The sequence below is a fragment of the Choloepus didactylus genome, chromosome 2, assembly GCF_015220235.1.
Source record: "Choloepus didactylus isolate mChoDid1 chromosome 2, mChoDid1.pri, whole genome shotgun sequence".
NCBI lineage: Eukaryota > Metazoa > Chordata > Mammalia > Pilosa > Megalonychidae > Choloepus > Choloepus didactylus.
Genome location: NC_051308.1, coordinates 221066877 through 221085687, shown reverse-complemented (window position 1 = coordinate 221085687; position 18811 = coordinate 221066877). Strand labels below are relative to the sequence as shown.

General features: G+C 37.6%; 1 protein-coding gene across 8 annotated transcripts in view; it reads left to right on the top strand.

Annotated features, from left to right (window-relative positions):
• The window catches only part of EPB41 (erythrocyte membrane protein band 4.1), a 259035-nt gene that overhangs the window by 41293 nt on the left and 198931 nt on the right, over positions 1-18811 (top strand). The window lies entirely within an intron of this gene.

Here is an 18811-nt window from a genome sequence, read left to right as displayed (position 1 = left end):
TCTTCAGCTTGCTTCTTCAGGGGCTCAATGTAGCTTCTGAGCTTCTTCCTGTGAGTAGCTGCAGCTTGCTCAAGGGGCATCAGGTGGTGATCCCGATGGTCAGAGGAGACCCTGCACTGGGCACACAGCAGCTCCAGGTCCTGCTCACAGAACAGGGTCAGAAGCTGATTGTGTTTGTCACATGGGGGTTTCTCTTCCTGCCATTTCCTCATGTTCCAATTGGTGGTAAGTTGCTTTACAATATAAGTGATGTGACGTAACTGGCTGTTTTTCTTGAAGTTCCTGTCATGGCAGTAGTGGAGGCAGATGGGACAGGGGAGGATGTCCTGTAGATCTTCCCAGCACTGGGTGATGCAGGAGCAACAGAAGTTGTGGCCACAGTCAGTGGTCACTGGGTCTCTCAGGAAATCCCAGCAGATGGGGCAGCTGGCCTCTGCTTGGAGTTCAGTAAGGGAGGCTGCAAAGGCCATTGAGCTGTGAGAAATTCTACCTAAGGATATTCCCTTCAGGATTGCCTGGTTTTCCAGGAGCTAAGAAATGTTGAATCTGATGACTCTTCAGTCCTCACTCTCCTTCCTGGAAGTCAACATCTAGGAGGGCTCAAGTGTGCTTCTTCCCCCTTCCCTTTAACCCAGAAGACTCTTCCAATAGGAGCCTGTGTGTATTGCCAATTGGAGATGTTGCTGCAGCTTCTCCTCTTGCTTCTTTTTTTTTTTTTTTTTTTTAATCATCATTTTATTGAGATATATTCACATACCACGCAGTCATACAAAACAAATCGTACTTTCGATTGTTTACAGTACCGTTACATAGTTGTACATTCATCACCTAAATCAATCCCTGACACCTTCATTAGCACACACACAAAAATAACAAGAATAATAATTAGAGTGAAAAAGAGCAATTGAAGTAAAAAAGAACACTGGGTACCTTTGTCTGTTTGTTTCTTTCCCCTATTTTTCTACTCATCCATCCATAAACTAGACAAAGTGGAGTGTAGTCCTTATGGCTTTCCCAATCCCATTGTCACCCCTCATAAGCTACATTTTTATACAACTGTCTTCGAGATTCATGGGTTCTGGGTTGTAGTTTGATAGTTTCAGGTATCCACCACCAGCTACCCCAATTCTTTAGAACCTAAAAAGGGTTGTCTAAAGTGTGCGTAAGAGTGCCCTCCAGAGTGACCTCTCGGCTCGTTTTGGAATCTCTCTGCCACTGAAGCTTATTTCATTTCCTTTCACATCCCCCTTTTGGTCAAGAAGATGTTCTCCGTCCCACGATGCCGGGTCTACATTCCTCCCCGGGAGTCATATTCTACGTTGCCAGGGAGATTCACTCCCCTGGGTGTCTGATCCCACGTAGGGGGGAGGGCAGTGATTTCACCTTTCAAGTTGGCTTAGCCAGAGAGAGAGGGCCACATCTGAGCAACAAAGAGGCATTCAGGAGGAGACTCTTAGGCACAAATATAGGGAGGCCTAGCCTCTCCTTTGCAGCAACCGTCTTCCCAATCTCCTCTTGCTTCTGATGCTCAGCTGTATTGAAGCACAGAGACAATGTCAAATTGCCCAGGAGGGAGCCATATTCCCAGTAACCACATTGTTCCTGTGGCCCTAGGCACACTCACCTGGGGATGCTCTGTGGGGGTTGTAGCCTAAACCCCCTGTTATAAAAGTCAATCCGTTTCTGGTGATTTGCATCCCAGCAGCATTAGCAAACTAGAACACATTATAATCTCTTTTTCAGAAAATTCAACCTGTGAAAATCCAAGGTTTTGAAAAGATAAATTGGAAAAGCTTGATTCTTATGTAAAAAAAGATTCCTTTCATTTTCTTCTGAAAGCTTTTGCACTTGTCTGTAACTTCTCATACTGCCTGTATATGACATCTTTCTAATTAGATTGTAAATTTAAGTTCACAGACTTAGTCTTATACTTTGTCATATTCTTTATAGCTCTTAGCTATAAGGAATATGAGATCTTAGACATGGTTAATACATATGACTGGTTAAAAAAGGTCTTTTTCTGTTTGTTTTTGTTTCCTTTGCCCCCATTTGTTACTAAATTTTAGAATATCCAAATGATTTCTAAGTTAGATTTCTCTTCTACTTTTATTTTTACCATCTAGAAAAGCAAGGATTGTAAATGATATCACTGATTCTCATCAGAGACAATCTTCTATGTTAACACTGTAACCAAGACAGACTGATTTCACTTTAGTGTGTAAAAAAGAACCCTTTACACATTGAGGAACTCTCCCTTTTCCTCTGTATTTTGGCTTCTATTTCTCTAAAATTTTATCTGCTCTTAGTATTTCTACTACTACCTGAAACTGTTAAGTCTAATACCTACATTTTCCAACGTGTGTGCTCCAGCTCTGTCTTTTTACTGCTTGTGAGATAACCCCACTTGGATATTTTATGTCATCACGTCTATCCACCATTGACCTATGCCAGGGTCTTATTCTTTGCTGGTCACTGTACTAGAAATAGAGATTTCAGAGATGAACCAGGTAAAGAGATGCTCAAGGTAGGTTGGTTTCCTACTCTCAAGGAAACCAACAGTCAGAGGGAGAATGGCTCTTTCAGGAAGTATGCACAGGACATTATGGGTTTATAGAGGAGAAAAGCCAAGGAAGGAAAGCAAATTTTACCAAGGCCAAGATAGTGGCCAGGGAGGTCCTTCAAGAAGAGGTGACTCGAGTAAATTCTTGAAGGACAGATGGGAACTAGCCATGCCTCTTGGAAAGGGGTGTGTGTAAGGAGCTTTTCAGACAGAGAGAATTCCAAGTACAAAGACATGGAAAGGAGAAACAATGGCATATTAGGAGAACCTTGAGTAATTTTCTGCCCTAGAATAAATGATGTGGAGAGAAGAAGTAGTGCGCAGTCAGACCATGAAAAATTGTGGATGCTATGTTAAGGAGTTTAAACTTTATCCTGAAACATATGGTGAACCATAGAAAATTTTCCATAGGGGAATGCTATAGGCAGATGATATTAAATTGAAAGATTATTCTGGTTGCCCTGTGTTGGATGAATGGAAGAGGACTGAAACTGAAGAAGGAAGACTAAATAGAAGGCTACTGTGTTAAACCAAAAAAATGTAACTGGAGTCTGAACCTAAATAGTGTCAGTGGAAGGGACTAAGTGAAGAAATATTTAGGAGTTAGTTTAAAATTCACTTGAAGGATGTGTTGATTATGTGAAGTAAGGCCAAGGAGACACCTGATACCCAAGTGTTTTGTTTGAGGTACAGGGCTTATGATTAGGTTTGCTTGTTGCCTAACCTTAGGGTTCTGCACTTCTCTGTAGTGTTTGATACTTTTGAAATTTCTTGTTAAATTTCTTTCTTCCCTGCCAGACTGTAAGACTATCACAGCAAGGACTGCATGTGTTTTCGTCATTTTTAAATCCTTAGTGACCAGCTTAGTGCCTGGCATAATGGATGAATAGATTAATGAATAAATGAATGGTACATCATTAGCCAGTACAGGGTAAATCTAGGAGGAGGAGGTATGTCTAAGACCAGCATCACTTTTCCAGTCTTATCTTTCCTGCTTCATTTTTTTCCTCATTTTAAAAAAATTAAAACAGTTATAAGTTTACAGAAAAATCATGAGGAAATTACAGCGTTCCCATATACCACACCCCCAGTTTTCTCTATTATAAACATTTTGCATAGTGTGGTACCTTTATTACCTTTATTACAATTGATAAAACAGGATCATTATAATTACATTATTAACTATAGTTCATAGTTTACATTAGGGTTCACTCTTAGTGATGTAGACTTCTATGATTTTTCCAATTTGTTTTTATTCTGGTAACATTTATATAACCTAGAATTAATCACTTAACCGCTTTCAAGTATACAATTCAGTGGAGCTAATTACATTCACAATGTTGTGCTACCATTGCCACCATCCATTACCAAAACCTTTCCATCATCCCAATAAGAAACTCTGTACCAGTTATGCATTAACTACCCATTCCTCACACCCACCCCTGCCTCTGGTAACTTGCATTCTAATTTCTGACTTTATGAATTTGCATATCCTAATTATTTCATATAAGTGAGATCATAAAATGTTTGTCCTTTTGTGTTTAGCTTATTTCATTCAACATTATATTTTCAAGGTTCACCCATGTTGTTGCATGTATATCAGAACTTCATTCCTTTTTTTTAAGACAATTTTATTGAGATATATTCACACACCATACAATCCATTCAAAATATACAATCAGTGGCTTACAGTATCAACACATAGTTGTGCATTCATCACTACAATCAATTTTAGAACATTTTCATTCCTCCAGGAAAGAAAAGAAAGAAAAAGAAAAAAACCTGAGAAAATCCAGAACATCCCATATTCCGTATCCCCTGCTATCACTGATACCTAGCATTGTTGTGGTGTATTTGTTACGGCTGATGAAACAATGTTAAGATATAACTGTTAACTGTTTGCAATAGGTACATTTTCCCCCATATACCACTCTATTATTATCTCATTGTAGTAGTTTTGTACATTTGTTCTAGTTCATGGAAGAACTTTTTTGTATTTGTACTGTTAATCTCAGTCATCATCTACCACAAGATTTACTGAGTTATATAGTCTCATATTTTAACCTCTGGCTTTCTTTCTGGTGTTGGCATATATGACTCTAAACTTCCCCTATCAACCACATTCATACACAATTCAGCACTGCTAATTATACTCACAATAATGTGCTACCCATCACCTCTATCCATTTCTACTCATTTAAATTCAACCTACATAAAAATGCTGCACATTTTAAGCAACTGCTCCTCTTCTCTAGCCTCATTCTAAGTCCCTGTAACCTATATTCTAGATTCTATGCCTATGAGTTTAGAAAGTATAATTAGTTAATATTAGTGAGATCATTGTATCTGACTTATGTCACTCAACATATTGTCCTAAAGCATCCATGTTGTCACATGCTTCAGGACTTCATTCCTTCTTACTGCTGAATAATATTCCATCATATATTTTGTTTTTCCGTTTGATTGATATACATTTGGATTGTTTCCATCTTTTGGAAATTGTGAGTAGTGTTGCTATGAACATCGGTGTGAATATATCTGTTTGCATCCCTGCTTTCAGTTCTTCTGGGTATATACTGAGTAGCGGGATTGCCAGATCATATGGCAGTTATGTACTTAGCTTTCTGTAACTGCCAAACCATCTTCCACAGCAGCTGTACCATTTTACATTTCCACCAGCAGTGAAAAGTGTTCCTATTTCTCCATATCCTCTCCAATACTTGTGGTTTCCTTTTTGTTTAATAGTGGCCATTCTAAATAGGTGTGAAATATCCTATTGTGATTTTGATTTGCATTTCCCTAATAACTAGTGAGGATGAGGGTATTTTCATGTACTTTTTAGCCATCTGTGTTTCCTATTTGGAAAAATGTCTATTCATGTCTTTTGTCCATTTTTTAATTGGGTTGTTTGTCTTTTTATTGTTGAGTTGTAGGATTTCTTTGTATATTCTGGATATCAAACCCTTATCAGATATGTGGTTTCCAAATATGTTCTCCCATTGAGTTAGCTGCCTTTTCACCCTTTTGACCAAATTCTTCAAAGCACAGAAGTATTCAATTTTGAGGAGGTCCCATTTATCTATTTTTTTCTTTTGTTGCTTGCAATTTGGGTGTAAGGTCTAGGAAACTATTAGCTACCACTAGATCTTGAAGATGTTTCCTTACATTTTCTTCTAGGATTTTGTTGTACTGGCTCTTATATGTTAAATAAAGTCTTTAATCCATTTTGAGTTAATTTTTTTTTGTGTAAGGCATGAGATAGGAGTCCTCTTTCATTCTTTTGGATATGGATATCCAGTTTTGCCAGCACCATTTATTGAAGAAACTGTTCAGTCCCAGTTGAATGGGCTTGGGAGCCTTTCAAAAATTAATTGACCATAGACTGAGGGTCTATTTCTGAGCTCTCAATTCAATTCTGTTGGTCAAAATGTCTATCTTTATGCCAGTACCATGCTGTTTGGACCACTGTGGCTTTATAATATGCTTTAATACAGGAAACCTGAGTCCTCCCACATCTTTCTTCTTTTTCAAGATGTTTTAGGGTATTTGAGGCCCCTTACCCTTCCAAATAAATTTGATAATTAGCTTTTCCATTTCAGTAAAGTAGACTGTGGGAATTGTGATTGGTATTGCCTAGAATCTGTAGATCATTTTGGGCAGAATTGACATCTTTACAGCATTTAGCTTTTTAGTCCATGAACATGGAATCTCTTTCCATTTGTTTAGGTCTTCATTGATTTCATTAGCAGTGTTTTGTAGTTTTCTGTGTACAGGTCCTTTACATTCTTTGTTATGTTTATTCCTAGATATTTGATTCTTTTAGTTGCTGTTGTGAATGGAATTTTCTTCTCGATTATCTCCTTTGATAGCTCATTACTAGGGTAGAGAAACACTACTGATTTTTGTTTGTTGATCTTGCATACTGCCACTTTGCTAAACTCATTATTAGCTATAGTGGCTTTGTCATAGTTTTCTCAGTGCTTTGTAAATATAGAATCATGTTGTCTGCAAATAGTGAAAGTTTTACTTCTTTCTTTCTGATTTGGTTGCCTTTTAATTCTTTTTCTTTTCTTTTCTTTTTTTTTCCTAGTTCTTTCTCTCATTACTTCTTTTTTTTTTTCCTTTTTTTAAACTGAAATATATTCACATACCATACAGTCATCCAAAGTGTAAAACAATTGTTCACAGTATCAACATATAGTTGTGTCTTCATCACCACAGTTTTTTAATATTTTCATTACTCCAAAAAATAAAAATAAGAATAAAAATAAAAGTAAAAAGAACACCCAAAACATCCCATACCCCTCCTCCCCCATATTATTCATTTACTTTTTGTCCCCATTTTTCTACTCATCTGTCCATACACTAGGTAAAGAGAGTGTGAGCCATAAGGTTTTCACAATCATACAACCACACTGTATAAGGCATATAGTTATACATTCACCTTTAAGAACCAAGGATACTGGATTGCAGTTCAACAGTTTTAGATATTTCCTTCTAGCTATTCTAATAAACTGAAAACTAAAAAGGGTATCTATATAATGCATAACAGTTACCTCCAGAATGACCTCTCGACTCCATTTGAAATCTCTCAGCCACTGAACATTTATTTTGTTTCATTTCTCTTCCCTGTTTTGGTCTGAAGGCTTTCTCAATCACATGATGCAGGGTCCAGGCTCATCCCCAGGAGTCATGTCCTATGTTGCTGGGAAGATTTATACATGTCTCATGTAGTGGAGAGGGCAGTGAGTTTATCTGCTGAGATGGCTAAGAGAGAAAGGCCGTATCTGAGCAACAAAAGAGGTTCTCTGGGGGTGACTCTTTGGTACAATTTTGAGTAGGCTTAGTCTCTCCTTTGCAGTAACATTTTTTATAAGGGCAAGCCCCAAGATCAAGGTCTCTGCCTACTAAGCTGGTAGACCCCAATACTTGCAAGAATATCTGGAATTCCTCAGCTAGGGAAGTTTAAAATTTTCACATTTTCCCCCAGTCCCTAAAGGGGGCTTTGCAAATACATTTTTATTCTCTGCCCAGATTACTCTGGGTTGTATTGGGGCTTCATGCTAACCTGTACAAAACAACAAGATCTCATTCCTTAGTCAAGATTCCATGTAATTATGGTATTTGAGTAAACTGACCATACAAGTTAAATTATATAGTGTGCTACAGAAAATACAGATTTTGCACCAGATAAATATCTCTTCCTTTGGTCCCACACAGAAGCCAAAGTTTTAAAACTCAGTGTATTAGTTAGGGTTCTCTAGGGAGACAGAATCAATTAGAAATATTTATAAATATAAGATTTTATGAAAGTGTCTCACGCAACTGTGGGTATGCACGAGTCCAAATTCTATAGGGCAGGCAGCAAACTGGCAACTCCAATGAAAATGTTAAATGAATTCCTCAGGCAGTGAACTGGCAACTTTGATGAACGTGTTTGATGAACTCCTCAGGAGCAAACTGGCAACTTCGATGAACTCCTCAGGAAATGCTTCGCTGGTTAGCTGAAGAAGAAGTGAAGGTCCTCTGTTTCTCTTAAAGTCTTCAACTGATTGGAATAAATCCAGCTGATTACATTCTCTCATTGTGGAAGACATGCCCTTTGTGGATGTAATCAGTCACAGCTGCAGCCAATTGACTGATGATTTAATAAACCAACCTTCTGGTTTATTAACCAGCCACAAATGTCCTTGCAGTACCTGTTAGGCCACTGCTTGCTTGACCAGACACCTGGGTACCATGACCTGGCCAAGTTGACACATGAACCTAACCATCACACACGGTTAATATCATCCTCTACCCTTTAGTCTGATCTATCCAAATATCAACCAACTCCATTTCGTTTGTACCTCCAATCGAAGTCTGATCTCCTTTTCAGCCTCTTTAACAGTTGATTCATGGGGCAATGCCGACACTCACAGCTGCCGAGCTCTGGCTGTGAGTCCCGGGCGCCACACAGACACCTGAAGCTCCAGGGACCGACCATGTCACACACAAACAGTTCAGCATCTTAAAATTTAGAAATAATTGTTACAACTCATGAACAGATGTGACTGATGTTAAGAGCTTACAATCTAGGAACCTTTACATAAGCCTTGCCCTGAAAACCCATGCTCCCAGATTCAATTCTCAGAGTTTGCACATTATTAGTCCATATTAGTGAGGCATTATAATGTTTGTCTTTTCATTTCTGACTTATTTCACTCAATCTACTGTCCTCACAGTCCATTCATCTACTTGTATACCTCACAACTTTGTTCATTCTTGCTGCTCCCTCATACAAAAACATTCTTATATTTGTATATTTAATCACAATCATTGACTACTCTAGGTTTCACTAAGTTACACAGTTTCAGTCTTTATCTTCTATCTTTTCTTCTGGTGTCCTCTTTCAACTGTATTCACAGTCTTCTTTTTTCAGTGTACTTACAGTATTTTGCTGCCATCACATAGTTTTGTGCTATCCATTTCTGGATCGATACAATCAATCCTCTAGAACATTCTATACTCCTTTAACGTCAGATGCCTGATCTCTACCCTTGTCTATCTCCTGATATCTTCATTTCTACACTCTTCTCCAAACTTCTCTCTCCTGTCTTTTCCTATCAGTCTGTAGCACTCCCTTTAGTATTTCTTGTAAAGGAGGTCTCCTGTTCATGAACTCTCTCAGAGTCTGTTTGTAAATATTTTAAACTCTCCTTCATTTTTGAAGGACAGTTTTGTTGGATATAGGATTCTTGGTTGGCAGTTTTTCTCTTTTAGTATCTTGAATATGTCATACCACTGCCTTCTTGCCTCCATGTTTTCTGCTGAGAGAGCTGCACGTAGTCTTATTGAGCTTCCCTTGTATGTGATGGATTGCTTTGGTCTTGCTGCTTTCAGAATTCTCTCTTTGTCTTTGACATTTGAAAATCTGATTAGTGTCTTGGAGTTGGCATATTTGGATCATTTCTGTTTTGGATATGCTGTGCTTCTTGGACCTGTAATTTTATGTCTTTCATAAGAGTTGGGAAATTTTCATTGATTATTTCTTCTATTATTCTTTCTGCCGCTTTTCCCTTCTGTTCTCCTTCTGGGACACCTATAACACGTATATTCATGTGCTTCATGTTGTCATTCACTTCCCTGACAGCCTGCTTATAATCTTCCATTCTTTTCCCTATGTGTTCCTTTTGTGCAGGATTTCAGATGTCCTGTTCTCCAGCTCACTTATCCTTTCTTCTGCCTCTCCAAGTCTGCTGTTGTATGCTTCCACTGTTTTTTGTTCTCTTCTATTGTGCCTTTCATTCCCATAAGTCCTGCCATTTGTTTTTTCATGCTTATGAATTCTTCCTTGTCGTCACCCAGTGTCTTCTTTATACCCTTCACCTTTTTTTTTAAATTCAGTTTTATTGAGAAATATTCACATACCATACAGTCATCCATGGTGTACAATCACTGTTCACAGTACTTCTTATAGTTGTGCATTCATCACCCCAATCTATTTTTGAACATTTTCCTTACAACAGAAAGAATCAGAATCAGAATAAAAAATAAAAACAAAAACAAAACAAAACAAAACAAAACAACACCCAGATCACCCCTCCCCCCCAATCCCACCCTATTTTTCATTTAGGTTTTGTCCCCATTTTTCTACTCATCCATCCATACGCTGGATAAAGGGAGTGCAATCCTCAGGGTTTTCACAATCACACTGTCACCAATTGTAAGCTACATTGTTATACAATCATCTTTAAGAGTCAAGGCTACTGGGTGGAGTTTATACCCTTCACCTTTTTTGTCACATTCTCTTTCAAATCGTTAATTTGATTTAAAAGATTTGTTTGAACATCTATAATTAGTTGTTTCAACTCCTGAATCTTAGTTGTGTTGTTAGTTTCTTCCTTTGACAAGGCCATATCTTCCCATTTCCTGATATGGCCCTTGGTTTTTTGCTGTCTAGGCATCCGATTTTCTTCATTGGTTTATTCTGGAGGTTGTTTTCTCTTTTTTGCCTAAGGTTTTCTTGTTGGTGGTCTTTGATCTCTATCTTTTCTTTATTTGTCTCCCTGGTCAGTTGTCAGATTGGCTCTGCCCCCCAGTTTTCCCCTCAGAATCAGGCACCCACTATGAGCTGCCACAGGGATGGGAGGTAGGCATCTGGCACCCCAGCAAGTTCCCTGTGTGTGGTAATATGGATCTGCTGGCTTCCAGTGGTGCTCTGTTTTCCACCAGCTAGAAAGACCTGGGTTTGTTTTGGACAGCTGCTTTAACAGTTGTTTCCACAGTCAAAACAGGGCTGGGTTTCCATACAGGGTGTGTAGAGCAGCTCCTGTGCACCTAAGAAAGGGTCTGAAACATCTTTCAAAAAGTATTTTACTTACTTCCCTTGCACTTTCCAGACTCTCCAGCAGATAGCACTGCTTGGTAACTTAATCATCCTCAGAGGCTGCTTTACCTCCGAGCACAGTCTGTGTCTGACCCAGCAGGGCTGAAACTGCGGGATTCCTATGCCCTCACTTAGCTAGCCAAAATCTGGCTCAATATGGGGCTCCATCTGTGGCAAAGTACTCCCTCAGCTGACCCAGCACTCCAGCTGTCTCCAAGGCAAAGAAACGGCTGGTGGCTGCTGCTTCCCTCAAGGGTGGGGGAAGAGCTTTAAGACCCAGGACTGGAAACAGTCTCTGTCCATGCTTTCTCAGTCTCTTTGTCCCTCACTGATCTGGGCCTTGAAATGTCCTCCCCTGTCCACTGGGTTTTCAAACAGTGAGGATATTTTTCACTGCTGTGAGAGATTTTCAAATTTGTGTCCCTGGTGGGAGGGGTCCTGTCTGCTGATTCTGTGCCTTTCCCACATGGAGAACGAATGAAGGGGAGGGGAGAGAACCAGCTGGCCTGGGACAGAAGATTCCTACCTTACATTTCTTCTCTTTCTTCAATTCAGCATTTGCAGTGTCTTTCTTCAGTCTATATCCTCCTCCAGAGTTTCAAACAATTCAGAATTGTCCTTTTTCTCATTGTATCTCTGAAGAGAAGTTTTCAGTAGCTGTTTACATTGCTGTGTTGATGTTGTCACCCCTTATTTCTTTTTCTTGCCTAATTGTTGTAGCTAGAACTTTCAGCACAATGTCGAATAACAGTGGTTACAGTGGACATCCTTGTCTTTTTCCTGATCTTAGAGGGAAAGCTTTCAGTCTCACCATTGAGTACAGTGTTAGCTGTGGTTTTCTAATGTGTAGTCTTTATCATGTTGAAGAAGTTTCTTTTTCTATCTTTTGAAGTGTTTTATTAAGAAAGCATGCTGGGCTTTGTCACATGCCTTTTCTACATCACTCAAGATGATTTTTTGGTTTTTCCCTTTCAATTTGTTAACGTGGTGTATTACATAAATTGATTTTCTTGTGTTGAACCACCCTTGCATACCTGGGATAAAAAACACTTTGTCATGGTGTACAATTCTTTTAATGTGCTGTTGGATTTGATTTGCAGTTTTTTGTTGAGGATTTTTGCATCTATATTCATTACAAATATTGGTTTGTAATTTTATTTTCTTGTATTTTTATCAGGTTTTGTTATTACAGTGATGTTGGCTTCATAGAATGAGTTAGGTAGTGTTCCCGCTTTTTTGAAGAGTTTGAGCAGAATTGATATTAATTCTTCTTGGAATGCTTCATAAAATTCACCTGTGAAGCCATTTGGTCTTGGGCTTTTCTTTGTTGGGAGGTTTTTGATGACTGATTCACTTTCTTGTGATTTGTCTGTTGAGGTCTTCTATTTCTTCTCTAATCCTTGTGTTTCTAGGAAATTGTTTTCATCTAAGTTGTGTAGTTTGTTGGCATACAGTTGTTCATAGTATCCTCTTGTGATCTTTTTTATTTCTTCGGAGTCCATGGTAATGACTCCCTTTCGTTTCTGATTTTATTTATTTATATCTTCTCTCTTCTTTTCTTTGTTAGTCTAGCTAAGGGTTTGTCAATTTTATTGATCTCAAAGAACCATTTTTTTTAATTTTAATTTTTATTGAGATTGTTCACATACCATACAATTATCCAAAGATCCAAAGTGTACAATCAGTTGCCCCTGGTACCCTCATACATCCATCACTACAATAATTTTTGTTCAATTTTTAGAACGTTTTTCATTACTCCAGACAAGAAATAAAGACAAAGAAGTGAAAAAAAAAAAGAAAGAAAAAGAAAAGGAAACTCAAATCCTCCCATATCCCTAACCACCCCCCCTCCATTGTTGACTCGAAATATTGGTATAGTACATTTGTTACTGTTTATTGAAGAACGTTGAAATACTACTGACTGTAGAATATAGTTTGCAGTAGGTATATATTTTTTCCCTGTATGTCCCTCTATTATTAACTTCTAGTTGTATTGTAATACATTTGTTCTGGTTCATGAGAGAGATTTCTAATATTTGTACAGTTAATCATGGACATTGCCTACCATAGGATTCAGTTTTATACATTCCCATCTTTTGACCTCCAACTTTCCTTCTGGTGACATATATGATGCTGAGCTTCCCCTTTCCACCTCGTTCACGTACGCACCATTTGGCACTGTTATTCTCACAACGTGCTACCGTCACCTCTGTTCAAAGAACCAATTTTTGATTTTGTTGATTCTCGCTGTTGTTTTTTTGTCCTGTTGCATTTATTTCTGCTTTAATCTTTGATATTTTTTTCCTTTTGCTTATTTTGGGATTGGGTTGCTGTTCTTTCTCTAGTTTCTCCAGGTGTTTAGTTAGGTCTTTGACTTTAGCTCTTCTCTCCTTTTTATGGTAGGCATTTAAGACTATAAATTTCCCTCTCAGCACTGCTTTTGCTGCATCCCATAAGTTCTGATATGTTGTGTTCTTGTTTTCATTTGTCTTGAAATATTTACTGTTTTCTATTGCAGTTTATTCTTTGACCCACTAATTGTTTAAGAGCATGTTGTTTAACCTCCATATATTTGTGAATTTTCGCGTTCTCCAGCTGCTATTGATCTCTGGCTTCATTCCATTATAATATGAGATAGTGCTTTTTACAATTTCAATCATTTAAAATTTATTAAGGCCTGTTTTGTGTCCCAGCATGTGATCTATCCTGTAGAATGTTCCATGAGCACTTGAGAAGAATGTATATCCTGCTGTTTTGGCATGTAGTGTTCTTTATATGTCTGTTAGGTCTAGTTCATTTATCATATTGTTTAGGGTCTCTGTTTACTTATTGATCCTCTGTTAGACGTTCTGTCTATTGAAGAGAGTGGTGTGTTGAAGTCTCCTACTATTATTGTAGAGTTGTCTATTACTCCCTTCAGTTTTGACATTGTTTGCTTCATTGTTTCTTAGTATGTCTTATAATTTTTTACTGGTATCTGGGCATCTGATTATCTCGATAACGTTATTTTTAGAGTTGTTTTCCCTCTCATCTAAGATTTTGTTGTTGATTGGGCTCACGTTAAAGGTCTTTTTTGGCACTGGGGTCATCAGCATTTCCCAGCCAAAATGGGGCCAGGGGGTATAGAACAGTTTCAGAGGGTCCTGGGGAGAGGGTCCAGAAAGCAGCTTCCCAAGACTGCACTGTCCTAGCCTTCCCACTGGCAGATGGCACTCTTCAGCCACCTATTTCCCACAGCTCTATATAGGTAAGCTCCCCTCCCCACCCCACCCCTTTTTTTTTAGCCCTCTCTCCCCTCTGTTTCTGAGGCAGGTGGGAATAATGGCACCATCATGCTGCAGATTCCTGTCTAGAAAGGACCAAGACTGTGGGAACTCCCATCCAATTTTGCTGACCAACAGTTGGATCAGAACCGTGGCGTGTCCCTTTCTGTTCCCAGGTGTGAGGGCTTACCTGACTCGCCCAGTCTGCTGCAGCCAACCTGGCAGGGTCTGGGCCGACCAGGAGCTATTGGCCTCAAGGGTGGTGAATGGGCACCAGGAGCCACTGCTGAGTTCAGTCACTCACCTTGGTTTCTCTGGGTGGAAACAGTGGTGCTGTGGGCACCCCAGGCTCCTGCTTGAAAGGGATCAAGACTGTGGGACCCAGAGGGCAACTTTGCTGGCCAACAGTTGGATCAGGACTGTGCTGTGTCCCCCTCTTTTCCTTGGGGGAGGGCCTCTCTGTTGCCCCATCTCTGTAGCAGGCAGCTGGTTGAAAACCAGGCCAACTTGAAGCTGCTGGTTTCAGGGGTGGAGAATGGGTGCTGGGAGCTGCAGCCAAGTTCAGTCACGCATTGTAATTTCTCCGTTATAGTTTCTCCTTTTTCTTGTATGTTGCAGTGGTCCTTCCCTGTTTTCCCGAGCCCAAGACCTGCTGCTTTGAACAGTTTCTGCCTGTTCTTTAGGTGTTTTTGGTGGAGGAGTGAGTTTTGCTTCTCCTTACTCCACCATCTTCATGGGAGTCTCATTGATTTTTATAATGGCAACAATATTTTCCCCTTTCTAGACTTGAAACCTTGATTTCACTTCTTCATATCATCCACTCATCATATTCTCTTTGTCATCAGGTCTTGTTGTATATTTCATTTAATGTCTTGGCTTGTGCAGAGTTCAGGAGTCCCCAATACCACCTTCACTTCTAAACGCAACTGCAAGTTCAGGGGTCCCCAAGATAATTTTGGTTTGATAATTTGCTATAAGGACTTACAAAACTCACTGAAAGCTATTATGTTCATGGTTATAGTTTATGACAGCAAAAGGATACAGATTAAAATCAGTAGAGGGAAGAGGCTCATGGGTCAGGATCCAGGAGGGTACGAAGGGTGAGCTTCCAGTTGTCCACTTCCAGTGGAGTTGTGGGCAGTGCTAAATTCTCTCAAGAGTTTCTGTACTCTCTACCACTTAACAAATTTCCTTAGCCTAGCTTTCTTGGCCTCATCGGTTTACTTCCTTACTGTAAAATGTTTTGTCTCTTTTTCATTCCCTTCATATGTTGTTCTAACCTTGGCATGATTTGCCCTTTCTTCTCTGACATTCCAAATCTTATTCCAACTTCCCTTATTCTTATCTTTGTGTTCTTTAGGTTTTTGAATTGTTAGAATTGTATGTTTATCATCATATTTGGTAATTAATAGTTAAAATTAGAAGTCAGATTTGGAAGGGACTACAGAAATCATTTGGTCCAATCTTCTCATTTTGATATATGGAAACTGTTGTCCCCAAATTTGGACTAATTTGACCTATTCATGACAGAGACAGTACTTGATCCTTGGCATTCTCTGATTTTGCTTAGTATTCTTTTTACCATATGCAAATTGCTAGCCCTCACTTGTATTCTTTTTTTGGTTTTTTGGTCATTGATATAATTTACATAGTATAAAGTTCACCATTTTAAAGTGTACAATTCAGTGTTTTTTAGCATATTTACAAGGTTGTGTAACCATTGCCACTATCTAATTTCAGAAAATTTTCATCACTCTCAAAAGAAACTCCATACTTGTTAGCAGTCACTCCCTTTGCTCCTCTCTCCCTAGCTCCTGATAACCGCTAATCTACTTTTTTTACCTTTGGATTTGCCTTTTTTGGACACTTCATGTAAATGGAGACAACAATATGTGGTCTTTTGTGTGTGGCTTATTTACTCAACATAATGATTTAAAGGATCATCCATGTTGTAGGATGTATCAATACTTCATTTATTTTTATGGCTGAATAATAGTGCATTGTAGGGATATACCAAAGTTTGTTTACCTATTCATCAGATGTTGGATATTTGGGTTGTTTTCACTTTTTGTCTATTATGAATAATGCTGTTATGAAGATCCATGTATGAGTTTTGGTGTGAACATATGTTTTAATTTCTTTTAGGTGTATATATCTAGGAGTGAAATTTTTGGAGTCATATAACTCTGTGTTTAACTCTCTGAGGAATTGCTGATCTGTTTTTCATAGTGGCTGCACCGTTTTACATTCCCACCAGCAGTGTATGAGGCTTTCAATTTCTCCACATCCTTACCACCAGTTGTTATTTTCTGCTTAAAAAACAAATAGCAATCCTGGAGGATATCAAGTGGTAGCTCTTTGTGCTTTTTATTTGCATTGCCCTAATGACTAATGATGTTGAGCATCTTTTCTTGTGCTTATTGGCCATTGGTTTATCTTCTTTGGAGAAACATCTATTTAGATCCTTTTCCTATTTTTCTTAGTTGGGTTATTTTTTTGTTATCGAGTTATAAGAGTTATTTATGTATTTATATTGTGGATACTAGACCTTTAGCAGATACATGCTTTGCAAATATTTTCTCCCATTCTGTGGGTTGTCTTTTCACTTTTGTGATGTACGAAGGGTTTAATTCTGAAGTCTACCTTATTTTTCCTTTGGTTGCTTGTTCTTTAGGTGGCATATATAAGAAACTATTGCTTAATCCAAGGTCATAAAGATTTACATCTATGTTTTCTTCTAAGGGTTTTATAGTTTTATACCTTACATTTAGGTCTTTGATCCATTTTTTTTTTTTTTTTTTATCTTAGTCAACATTTATTTCAATGCTTGGAAATATTCAGACTAATCAAAATGGTACTACTGTAATTTCTTAAAATACATAAATACTTCATATAAAATTTTTGAAAATGTTGATACTATCAGATTTTCAAAAGCAATGGCTATTTAAAAAACACAAGGCAACAATAAAATATCAAAGAACTTTCATATACTTATGAGGGCATAATTAACAGCAAACTAGTCAAAATAAACACATTTGTTTTTACACTTGGCATGTTTAACTCTGCTTCATAAAAGCACAGATAATTGAAGCATCTGTTTTTCAAGTATTTTATATAAATAAAACTTTTATTTCTAACTTTAAATTAAAATTTCTAAGTATTTTTATAAAGAAATGAAAAAATGCCACAAACTGCTGTTTGCCACAAGGTCGTACACCATAAGGTAAAATACAACCAACTGAATTTATCCATGTTTCCCCCAATTGAATGTGACTTTTAGATGTTTTTCTGTATACTTTATTCTAATTCATTTATACAGATTAGAGAAAACTGATTTATAAATGAGTTATTTTCATCTTTAAAATTGCGTTCTATATACTACCCCTCCTTTCCAGCAAATCCAGTGCTAAAGTGAATAGTGATGCAATGTACTATTTCTGGACCAAAGCAGTCTTTAACTTAATTTCCCAAATTTCAATTTCAAATTTCTGCCTACATAAACAAAGAGGCTTAAATAGCCAAAAATCACATAGTTAGCAGGAAGGAAAATTTATCAGATGAAGATGAACTAGAACTTTTTATTTATGCTTTTCCCTCAAGTGACAGGCACTCTTTATTTTTATTTTTTTATTAAATCATTTTTTCTTGTAGAATATAATATATATGCATAAAAGTGATAACTTTCCAAGTGCAATTTAACAAGTAGTTAGAGAGCAAATTTCAAAGAATATCATAGGTCACAATTCCACAGTTTCAGTTACTTTACTTATTATGAAATATAACATATACAAAAAGGTAGTATCTTTCAAAGTGTTATTTAACAAGTAGATATATACAGGTACTCTTTAGACTGGTATTGAACATACACAACTACAGAGTTTAGGTTTTTTCAGGCATGTGATTACATGAAAAATAAATAATTTTCAAGCTCTTTCCTAGTTGAATTGGCTCATAAATATTTTCAGAGTAGGGGAATCCCAAGGATTTTGTGTTCTTTAAGAAACTGGCATATATAAATGAACTATATGTTCAATTAAATTTTCAAACCTAAAGAAGTTTTTTTTTTTTCCTAAAAGGGCAATGCAGATATGTGTGGCCATTACTGTTCACATGGTGAAAGGATGGAATGGCAAAGACAGATTCAATCTCTTGTAAGTGTACAGTTAAACTAATCTAAATGGAAGAAACAAAACAAAAAACTTGACACTGACGATCATTTAAATGAAAAAGGAACCAATCAAGAAAAGTGTTGAAGAATAAGAATATCTTTTCTTAAAAGGAGGAAAGTGTTATGCAACAGAAAAATGAGAACTACAGATTTGAGAAACACTCATTTGTCTTTGTCTTAAAATACAAATAAAAAGATAGTGGAAGGAGGAAGTCAAGACCATTTAGAATTTAGGCAGTCTGTGTAAAAATGGAACAGGATACAATGATTTCACCTCATGAAGGAAATGACTGAAATGAAATTTCACAAGTCTTCTTGTCTATAATAAAATATATTAATGTGAAAAAAATTAGTGCACCATTATAAAAAATACAAAGTCTGGATTTTTCCTCTTAGGTTTATTATAGACTACCAAACCTGTTTAATGTGTTTACTTCTACAAGCCTGCTCTG